The sequence below is a fragment of the Helianthus annuus genome, chromosome 17 (assembly GCF_002127325.2).
Source record: "Helianthus annuus cultivar XRQ/B chromosome 17, HanXRQr2.0-SUNRISE, whole genome shotgun sequence".
NCBI lineage: Eukaryota > Viridiplantae > Streptophyta > Magnoliopsida > Asterales > Asteraceae > Helianthus > Helianthus annuus.
The window spans coordinates 51,250,940-51,261,368 of record NC_035449.2 but is presented as its reverse complement, the minus strand read 5'-3'; the positions used below and the strand labels follow the sequence as shown (position 1 = coordinate 51,261,368).

Below are 10,429 nucleotides of genomic sequence, written 5' to 3'. Positions count from 1 at the left end.
AAGAAGACATCTTCGAGAACATGCTAGAGGTATTGAAGCACATTTTAGACTGGTGATTACTCATAATCCTTCATCGGTAGTTATTCCTCACAATGACCAAGGGAGGACGTTCGAAGTTCGAACTAATTCGTTACAAAGTTTGCCAAAATATAAGGGTCTAGCAACGGAGGAGCCTTATTTTCATTTGGAGGCTTATGATTCGATTTGCAACACTATTGGGGGACAAGGATTTTCGGCCGATGATGTCAAATTGGTGTTATTCCAATTTTCCTTAGAAGATAAGGCGAAAAAGTGGTTCTATACATTACCTTCGGCATCTATTTATACATGGGCAGAAATGCAACAAATCTTTTTGGATGAATTTTATACCACTCAAAAGACAAATGATGCTAGAAAAGGTTTGAGAAGTTTTCAACAACAAACAGGTGAAATGTTTCATGAAGCATTCGAGAGGTTTAACATGATGTTAAAGAATTGCCCTCATCATGGGATAGAGCTATGGGAGTTGATGAATGCTTTTCATGAGAGGTTATGTGCCGAAGATGCTCGCGATTTAATGTCTAACACCAATGGCACTTTTGGCACAAATTACGAGCATGACAATTGGGAATTTTTGGAGCAAATGGCGGTCACATCAAAGATAAAAGCTCAAGCATCAAGGAGAGCACGACCGGCCATTACCCGAACTCAAGTGCACGCGATAGACAATGGTAATGTTCAAACTTCTAATCAAATTTATGATATTTGTGCAATTTGTAATGAGATAGGGCATGCGGCTGAAAATTGCCAAGGAGTGGAAGGGCAATATGAGGAGGTGAATGTTTTGCAAGGGCAAGGAGGGGGTGGTAGAAATTACAACATGAATTCCAATACTTACCACCCCGGTTTACGAAATCACCCGAACTTTAGATACGGGAATCCGTTAAATCAAGTCAACCCGAACTTCCAAGGAAACCAAGGATTTCAAAGGCAATATCAAACGGGTCAAGTGCATGGTGGGTCTTTGGGTCAAGGCTCTTTGGGTGGAAATGAGGTTATGGAGATGTTGAAAGGTATGCAAATGGAGATGCAACGAAGAAATCAGCTGGATGAGGTTCGTATGCAAAAAGATGAAATCCGTGACAAAGATATTCAATCGTTGACCACCCAAATAGGTCAATTTGCGAGTGAAGTGGCGATACTGAAGAAAGCAAAAGGCCAGCTACCAAGTGACACGGTGACAAATCCCAAGAACATAAAAAGCGTTAATATCAATGTGGTAAGCACTGTTCCTAGTACCGAATTTAATGAAAAATTTCTAACCTCTTCGTGTCAAATAAATACAGGTATAGGGAAGGACACCGTTGGTGAGAATGATAAAGAACATGGAGCACCAATTGTGCCTATCCGTGTGGGAAAATTAAAAATCCCTCACGCATTACTGGACTACGGGGCGAGCATGAGTGTATTACTAGGTGATCTATATGACATGTATGATTTTGGTCCGCTCGAAGATATAGACACCATGGTGAGTTTGGCGGATGAGAATTGGAAGCGTCCACGGGGAATAGTTAAGAATGTTATGATTCGGTTGGGAGAATTCGACTATCCGGTGGATTTTCTGGTCTTAGATTATGCTTCTACCAAACTGGCATCACAACAAAGGGTAATTTTAGGTCGACCGTTTCTTTATACAACAAATGCTCAAATCAACTGTAGAGACGGGATCATTACTATGACTGAAAAGAACCGTAAGTTGTACTTTGATGTTCATACTAGGGAGATTAGTTATGAATCTATTGAAGATAAGGGTAGAGAGTCTAGTGACCATATGAAAGGTGTGCATCAAGGAATAAAAACAAACAAACCACCGGGGTGTGAAAAGAAGTATGAGGGTTCGAGCAGGTATGTAATTGACTATCCACCAAATGGACATTTGCTGGATGCATTTCAACCAATGACAAGCTACAGTGGAGGAGGTGATAGGAACCGATTCTTTGAGCCACCATAAATGGGGGTGGCACGGTCTGGCTGAAGACTCGAAACTTAACGCTGCTCGGGAGGCAACCCAGGGTTTTATATTGATCTTGTTGTTTTTATCTTTCTATGTTTCAGGGCCATGGCGATATTCAAGTGTGGGGAAGATGTGCGGATATTTGGGTGAAGGTGGTGATAGGAAGTCGGATTATCTACAACATTGTTGTGGCAAACTTCACCAGGTCAATGTACTCTTTCCTTAGTCTTGTTATGTTCTTTAGCTTTGAAATATTGGTAGTTAGTTCGTTTGCTTTATGTTAAAAAAAAAAGAATTTGGGGTTTGAGATTTTAAGCTTTTGGTTGATGTTGAATGGTTTTAGCGATCACTTCTTCCCAAAACCATACATTGGGTCAATGTATCCCAAGTGTGGGGATGGGGGGAAAATTTTGATGGTTTAAAAAAAAAAAAATTTAAATCAAGTGAAACATTGTTAGAATTTGAACACCTTGTACTACCCCGAGTGTCACACCGGCAACCCTTAATTACCCTTTTTCTTGGTGAGAGTTGAAGCCACAATTGTAAATAAATAATGATTGTCTTTGATGAGAGTGGCAAAGGATGAGGGTGCATTAGAACTTGTGCTTGAATTCGTTTTGAGGCCTTAGTTAAACATGAATGTAGAAAGGATAAGGGCATTTAGGTAGCCTCGTCTTAGTGTGTGCGAGTGTGGGATTTCGGGGGTTTGGACATTTACTTGCCCATTTTGTGCCTAAAGCCAATCATTTGTTAACCAATACCTAGTTCCCCAAAAATTTACCTGATTTGACCCGGTCTTGTAGTGTTAGTAGTTTGTTCTAGTGTGTTTAGTTATGTTATGTTTATGTTAAAAAAAGAGAAGAAAAAAAAAGAAGAAAAAAAAAGTGAAAAAGCAATTAAAAAAAAGAAAAAAATGAAATGATGAATGAGTTGTCTTGTATATAGAAGTTTATGTTTTGTTTTGTTAGTTTAATGTGTAATAAAAAGACCGGGTTAAGTCATTCGCTACTATACATATATATTTCCATTTCCTACCCATATGCCTAGCCACGTTACAACCTTCAAGTCCCTTTGATTTGCATTCATGTTTTGGCACTTGTTAGGCGGAGTACCGATTTAGGTACAAGCATATAGTTGTGCAATCACCCGTTTGCCTTTTGTGTGTCTAGCGTATCTTTGCTAGTGTTTACTTGTCACCGAGAGGAGAGATATAGTGAGGGGTGTGTTGTTTGGGTGTTAAGAACGGGTTAGTAAAAGGACAACATGTTATTGCTTGATTTATGTTGATCGCTTGTGTTTTGAAAATGGTTTTGATGAGTTGCTTGGGGCAAGCAACAGTTAAGTGTGGGGATGTGACAGGTAGTCCGTAGGACAACCCTTAAGTGGTATAAACGATATTAAAATCCCACATTTATTTGGGTAATTGTCTAGAATTAGATAACTATGGTTGCTTGTGTTTCAGGTACATTTGAGGCTTAAAAGTGTGGAAATGAAGCTTCGAATAGGCGTGACCGGATTGGAGATTGAAAGACGGAGAATAAATGAAAAAAATCAATTATTGGTATGGAAGAATTAAGAGGATAGCATCATAGAGGACGAAATTACGAGAACGTAGGCGAAAATGGTGAAGAAAACGGAGTTGAAACGAAAAAGTTATGCTGAAAACAAAATTGCATGTTGAAGCCTACCGTAACTTACGGTAGCTACCGTAAATTACGGTAGCCCCCAGCATTTTTCTTCCACCGTAAGGCAGTAGAGACCCACCGTAAGCCATTCCAAGCCACCGTAAGTTACGGTGGCCACCGTAGCTTACGGTGGAGGCCAGCGAGAAATGTGTAACTGCCCTATTTTATGATGTTTTATTGTGTCTTTTCAATGCCAATCAATCCCATTCGGTTACCAGCAGTCTAGGGGTGAATTTTTGGTGTTCTTGAGAGCGGGTGAATTTTTGGTGTTCTTGAGAGCTTCAAACAATTTCTAAACATCTTGTTAGTGTTTTTAATTCCTATGAACATGGATATGTATGTGATGATGATTCTCCAAGTCATGAGTGGCTAAGCTTATGGTGATCATCCTAGGTTGAAGGTTTGTCTAAGACATTTGTGTTTTGATTCTTATTTCTAGAATAATAGACTTGCAACTTTTGTTTGTTTATTATGGTGTGTTGTTTGCTTGTTCGTAAATTGTTAATTTGTATGTTAATCTTAGTCTAAACCATACGTTCTTGGTGCCGTTGGCAATCGAGATATCATGGGCGGGATTAGGATTGGGTATTGATTAACTGGTCATCGGGTAACAACCTCGCATACTTATAATCCGAGTACTTAGTTCCCTTTCATTACAACAAGTAACAACACACGAACCATGTCTATGTGGTTCTTTCTAGTGAACTTTAACATGAATGTCAAAGTAAACCGGAGACTTAGGATGGTCATTTGTTCCTCTACTGTTTACAAACCAAACTTTTCTTTTGCAATTTAATTAGTTAATTTTAGTTTTCAGAAACAAACAATCCAAATCATTGAAAGTTACTTTTCTTGCAGTTAATTTAGACATACATCTAGATAACACATATTCCACAAACTCCCTGTGTTCGATACCCACTTACCGCTATCTAATAGTTGTATTTGGATTAAATTTGATTGTGACCACGACTTCACGTCAAGACGTACCGGTGGTACGCGAATATGCTGATGTATTTCCGGAAGATTTACCGGGAATACCGCCTGAACGGGAAGTAGACTTCGGAAACCAATTGATTCCGGACGGGAAACCTGTGGCCAAGGCGCCGTACCGGCTCGTGCCATCGGAGCTACAAGAATTGATGTCTCAAATCCAAGACCTGCTCGACAAAGGGTTTATTAGACCGAGTGTATCTCCATGGGGCGCATCGGTGCTATTCGTGAAAAAGAAGGACGGAAGTATGTGCATGTGTATTGACTACCGAGAGTTAAACAAACTCACGCTGAAAAATCGATACCCACTCCCAAGAATTGATGACTTATTTGACCAGCTACAAGGGGCGAGTTGGTTTTCAAAGATTGACCTCAGATCGGGTTATCACCAGTTAAAGGTCAAGGTGGAAAACGTACCGAAGACGGCCTTTCGTACACGGTACGGGCATTACGAGTTCCTTGTGATGCCCTTTGGGTTGATCAATGCACCCGCGGCTTTTATGGACCTCATGAACCGGGTTTGCAAACCAATGTTGGATAAGTCAGTGATAGTGTTCATCGACGATATCTTAGTGTATTCAAAGGATGAAGCAGAACACGCAAGTCATTTACGTGAAGTGTTGGAGACGCTCAGAAGAGAGAAGTTGTATGCAAAATTCTCGAAATGTGCTTTCTGGTTACGAGAGGTGCAGTTTCTCGGGCACATCATCAGTGCAAATGGGGTGTTAGTAGACCCGTCAAAGATAGAAGCAGTGGCAAGATGGAATCCACCGAAGAATCCTTCGGAAATCAGAAGCTTCTTGGGGCTTGCAGGATATTATAGGAGATTCATACAAGATTTCTCCAAGATTGCTATGCCGTTGACCAAATTAACCCGTAAGGACGAAAAGTTTAATTGGAGCGAAAATCAAGAAAAGGCGTTCCAAACACTTAAGGAAAAAATTGACCCATGCGCCGGTATTGGCATTGCCGGATGGAGTTGATGATACGGTGGTTTACTCGGATGCATCGCATTCGGGTCTTGGGTGCGTTTTGATGCAACGGGGCAAGGTTATATCCTATGCCTCGAGACAGCTAAAGGCTCATGAAAAGAATTATCCTACACACGATCTCGAGTTGGCGGCGGTAGTGTTTGCCTTAAAAATATGGAGGCATTATTTGTATGGGGTAAAATGCACTATATTTACCGACCATAAAAGCTTGAAATATTTCTTCGATAAAAAAGAATTAAATATGAGACAGAGGCGATGGTTAGAAATTGTCAAAGATTTCGATTGTGATATACATTACAACCCGGGGAAGGCTAATGTGGTGTTGGATGCGTTGAGCCGAAAGGTAGATTATACGCCAATTCGAGTGCGATCAATGCAACTAATTGTAACATCGGGTTTACTTGAACAAATTCGGGAATCTCAAGTTGAAGCAATAAAGGAAGAAAACGTGTAGAAGGAAAGAATAGTTGGCCAATTGAAAGAATTGAAGGATGGTAACCAAGGACTAAAAACTCGTTTTGGGAGAATATGGGTTCCAAATTCGTGCGGAGCCAAGGCACTTCTACTTGACGAAGCCCATAAATCCCGTTATTCTATCCATCCGGGGGCAACCGAGATGTATAACGACCTTAAGCAAAATTATTGGTGGCTCGGAATGAAAAGTGATGTCGTAAAGTATATAGAGAAGTGCTTGACCTGTTTACAAGTCAAAGCGGAGCATCAAAAGCCGTATGGTAAACTGCAACCGTTGGACATCCGAGTATGGAAATGGGAGCAAATCACCATGGATTTGTTGACCAAATTGCCCAAAACCAACCGCGGATACGATGCTATATGGGTAGTTGTGGATAGATTGACAAAAAGTGCCCACTTCATTCCGATTCAAGAAACTTATACATCCGAAAAGATGTCAAAAGTGTATACCAATGAAATAGTGGCACGCCACGGGGTACCGATATCTATTGTGTCCGACAGAGATACTCGGTTTACTTCGAACTTTTGGCAAGAATTCCAAGAGCGAATGGGAAGTAAATTATTCATTAGCACCGCGTACCATCCACAAACGGATGGACAAAGTGAGAGAACAATACAGACATTAGAAGATATGTTACGGGCATGCATTATCGACTTTGGGGGAAGTTGGGATGTTTACCTACCGTTGGTTGAATTCTCATATAATAAAAGTTACCACGCAAGCATCGGTGTGGCACCGTACGAAATGCTTTACGGAAGGAAATGCCGAACCCCGGTGTGTTGGGGTGAGGTTGGTCCGCGTGAACTAGCACATAAGGATGTATTCCGAATTACGAATGAGAAAATCGACTTGGTCTGAGCTCACTTGAAAGCAGCTCAGGATCGACAAAAGTCGTATGCGGATAAATGAAGGAGACCGATTGAGTTTCAAGTGGGTGATAAGGTGATGCTGAAAGTATCACCGTGGAAGGGAATAATCTGGTTCAGAAAAAGGGGAAAATTAAGCCCAAGGTTTATTGGGCCATTTAGAATCATTGAACGAGTTGGTAGAGTCGCGTACTATCTCGAATTACCCTAAGAATTGAATGGAATACATAGCACATTCCACGTATCACATCTCCAGAAATGTCTAGCTGACGAAACATCTTACATCCACTACGATGACATTGAAGTGGATAACAGTCTTAATTACGCGGTGAAGCCAATTGTGATTCTAGATCGTAAAGTGAAAAGCTTGAGGAAAAAAGTGATTAATCAAGTAAAAGTTAAATGGGAGCACAAGAAGGGTTCGGATACCACATGGGAATCCGAAGAGGAGATGCAACGGCTCTACCCTACATTATTCGGTACGTACTCTGGAATCGGGGACGAAACCCTTTTTAAGGGGGTGGACTTGTAACACCCCGAAATTTATAAAACATTAAATCAGAATTATAAAGTATTAAATAAACAAGAACAAGCTAACTAGGAATCGATAACCAAGTTAGTTACGAGTCTTGTGGTGACTCATAATAGGATTAAAACACCTAAACTATAAGTTCAATAAAATTGAGAGACTTAAGTTGTTAATTTGGAAACTTGAATGATTAAAAGAGAATAATCTACACCAAACACACACTTAATGTGTGTCTGGTCGATCATAAACACAGGGGCGAACCAGAGCTCTTCCATCAAACCCTAACTTGCACTAAATTGATTAATTGAAGGCTCTAATCTGGTCTAAATCGATTTCCAAGCACAAATTCCTGTTCACCTCGTTAAAAGGATCATAAGGTATGCTAAATCTTGATGTTTTGATTCATCTTAAATTCTAGGTTAATTGTGAAAGTCAAATTTTAGCTTTGATTTTGGGATGATTAGATGAAACTTGTAATGAAAACAATTTTATAAGTGAATCCTAGCTGATAATTAGCAAGAATCATGTCTTTAAAATTTTGAAAACTATGAAAACCCATTCATGAGTTAAATGGGTTTTTACAATAAGATGAACACAATAATTTGGGTTATTAGAAGTAGTATTACTTGAATCCTCTATGATAATTTTGTAGAAATTATGTATGTGTGACATGAGGAAATCGAATTTTGTGATTTAAATTGGTTAAAATAACATGATATGAACTTGATTCTAATTAGATAAAAAAATCAGACCCGCTAGGCTTTTGTTAAAATGCCTAAGTGAGGAATAACATGTTAAAAATCGGATGAAAACGCAGATTTGATCATTATAATGAATTATGCGTTAATGATTATGAAAAGAGTTCTAAATTAATTATGAATTGAACTCTTTAGGCAAAGAAACTGGGACGTCAAGCGGACAAGCTAGTGGCGATACACGTTTGAAAGGATTGCTCTAAAGGTACGTGACTTTGGTCCCGTCATAATATGAATAGACGTTTAAATTTTAATGTGTTAATGGTGTCGAAATGTAGAATATGCGTTTGACGTGTCAATGAAGTGGTGTAGTTCACTCGACACTCAAACGGGTCGAAATATTGATTATAAATAGTTTGGTTCGACATTAAGGTGAGGATTTCACTTGTCAACCAAACGGGTTAAAACCATATTCATAAAATGATCTTGTGCATAGAGAAATTTGAATATCATATTGCGCTAATGCTAGGTAGCAAATTAGCAATGAATGGGTACATTAAGCCAAGTATGAATCCGTGATATCGGGTCAACTGGTAGAAGTTAAATGTAAGACTCGCATAAAGCGATATGCTTGGATTTGTATAAAATAAGCATGAAATTTGATTGCGAGCATAAAGCCGGAAAATGGCTCGAATACATCAAAAGTTACAAGCCCAAGGTATGGGTGAATGAAACTAGAATGCTCAAAAGTGTAGATTGAACAATATGCACATTAGATAATGGGTCGAATAATTGAATCATAGAATCTGTAAACCAATTGTTCGTAAACCGTTTTTCATCAAGTGAAATTCACATGGTTAGATCCGTAATTTTAATACGGACGAATAGGAAAAAGAATCGGCTAAAACGGATGTATAAAACGAAAGTTATGGTTGTTTATAGTTGATAAGGAAATAGGGATTGCTGTGCAAACATACAGCATCAAATAGTGACCCTTCTGCCAAAAAGTAGCCGTCGCGCTACGCTACGCCAACCTCCAGTCTTCGTCGCGTCACGCGACGGTTGTCGCGGGCCGTGAAGGCTTGGGCTGCATCCGTCGCGGGGCGCGACAGTCCCCATTTGCAGAAATTTTGTTGTTTTTCATCGTTTAAGCAATAGAACTTGTATTTAATTGATTTTAAGATGTCAAAACTAACAATTGCTAGGGTTTTAACCATAGCTGATGCTCGTTTTGTTGTGGATGTCGATCAAGCAGGGGAAATCAAGAACCAAACACTAGTTTCGAAGCTTCCGCGTTAACTTAACATGTTTAGAAGATGATGTTTTGTAAACAATACTAGATGTTAAATGTTTTAAACTAGATAGCCGGTTATGTAATTACTCTATAGCGATGTACAACTTAGTTCTAACTAAGTTTTTGCTAAATTATGCATTTTGATTTTAAAAAGTCCGCATTTTATGATAAAGAAATGGAATAATTAAGATGAGTGTTACATTTTTGTAACGCTTCGTATTTTTGTACTTTCCTTATTTAGAAAGTTGTAATCGTATTTCTATTTTTCGAAACTTGTAATTGTATCGTATCCATAATTCCTTTCCAATCTTGTAATCTGAGGCTTTGATCATAATGGATATTCATTTTTATACATATACTTGTTACATACTCGTGTTATTTGCAATTATACGTCGAATACATGTTTATACGCAAAGGTCGAGACTCGTAATACTTGGGATTATTAACCATACATGCATACACTGGTACTATACTTTATTACATTTTAAATACCTAAAAATGGGCTAAAATGCAAGTTTACGGCATAAAATATCATAATTACAAAGTTCAGGGGCCAAAATGGACATTTTCAGAAAGTACTCCCTAGCGCCACGCGGGAGATACCAGGGTATCTCCAGCGACACGCCGGAGAGTTCGATCCGCAACAAAACGCTGCCAGTTCAATCTTGTTTGCTCTCCATTTTTTGTCACCTTTTTCACGTCCAATCACCTCCTAACCCATTTAACTGTAACCCTAATTAACGCCATTATAAATAGGAGCCTCCATACACTCCTAAACACTTTCCAAACACTTAAATCACTTCCAAATCTTCTTGTTTGCTCTCTAATTTGCAAGACTTGGCAGAAAGTTGTAAGCATTCTAAGTAAGTTTTAGCTCACTTCTCTTCTAATTTCTTCATGTTTTCTTCTT

The 10,429-nt window shown here is 39.1% G+C and overlaps 1 non-coding gene across 1 annotated transcript; it reads right to left on the bottom strand.

Annotated features, from left to right (window-relative positions):
* Nucleotides 1–386: 386 nt before the first annotated feature.
* Nucleotides 387–492, bottom strand: LOC118489451. Its single transcript, XR_004887472.1, has one exon. It is a non-coding gene; the product is annotated as a small nucleolar RNA R71 (small nucleolar RNA).
* Nucleotides 493–10,429: the final 9,937 nt, after the last annotated feature.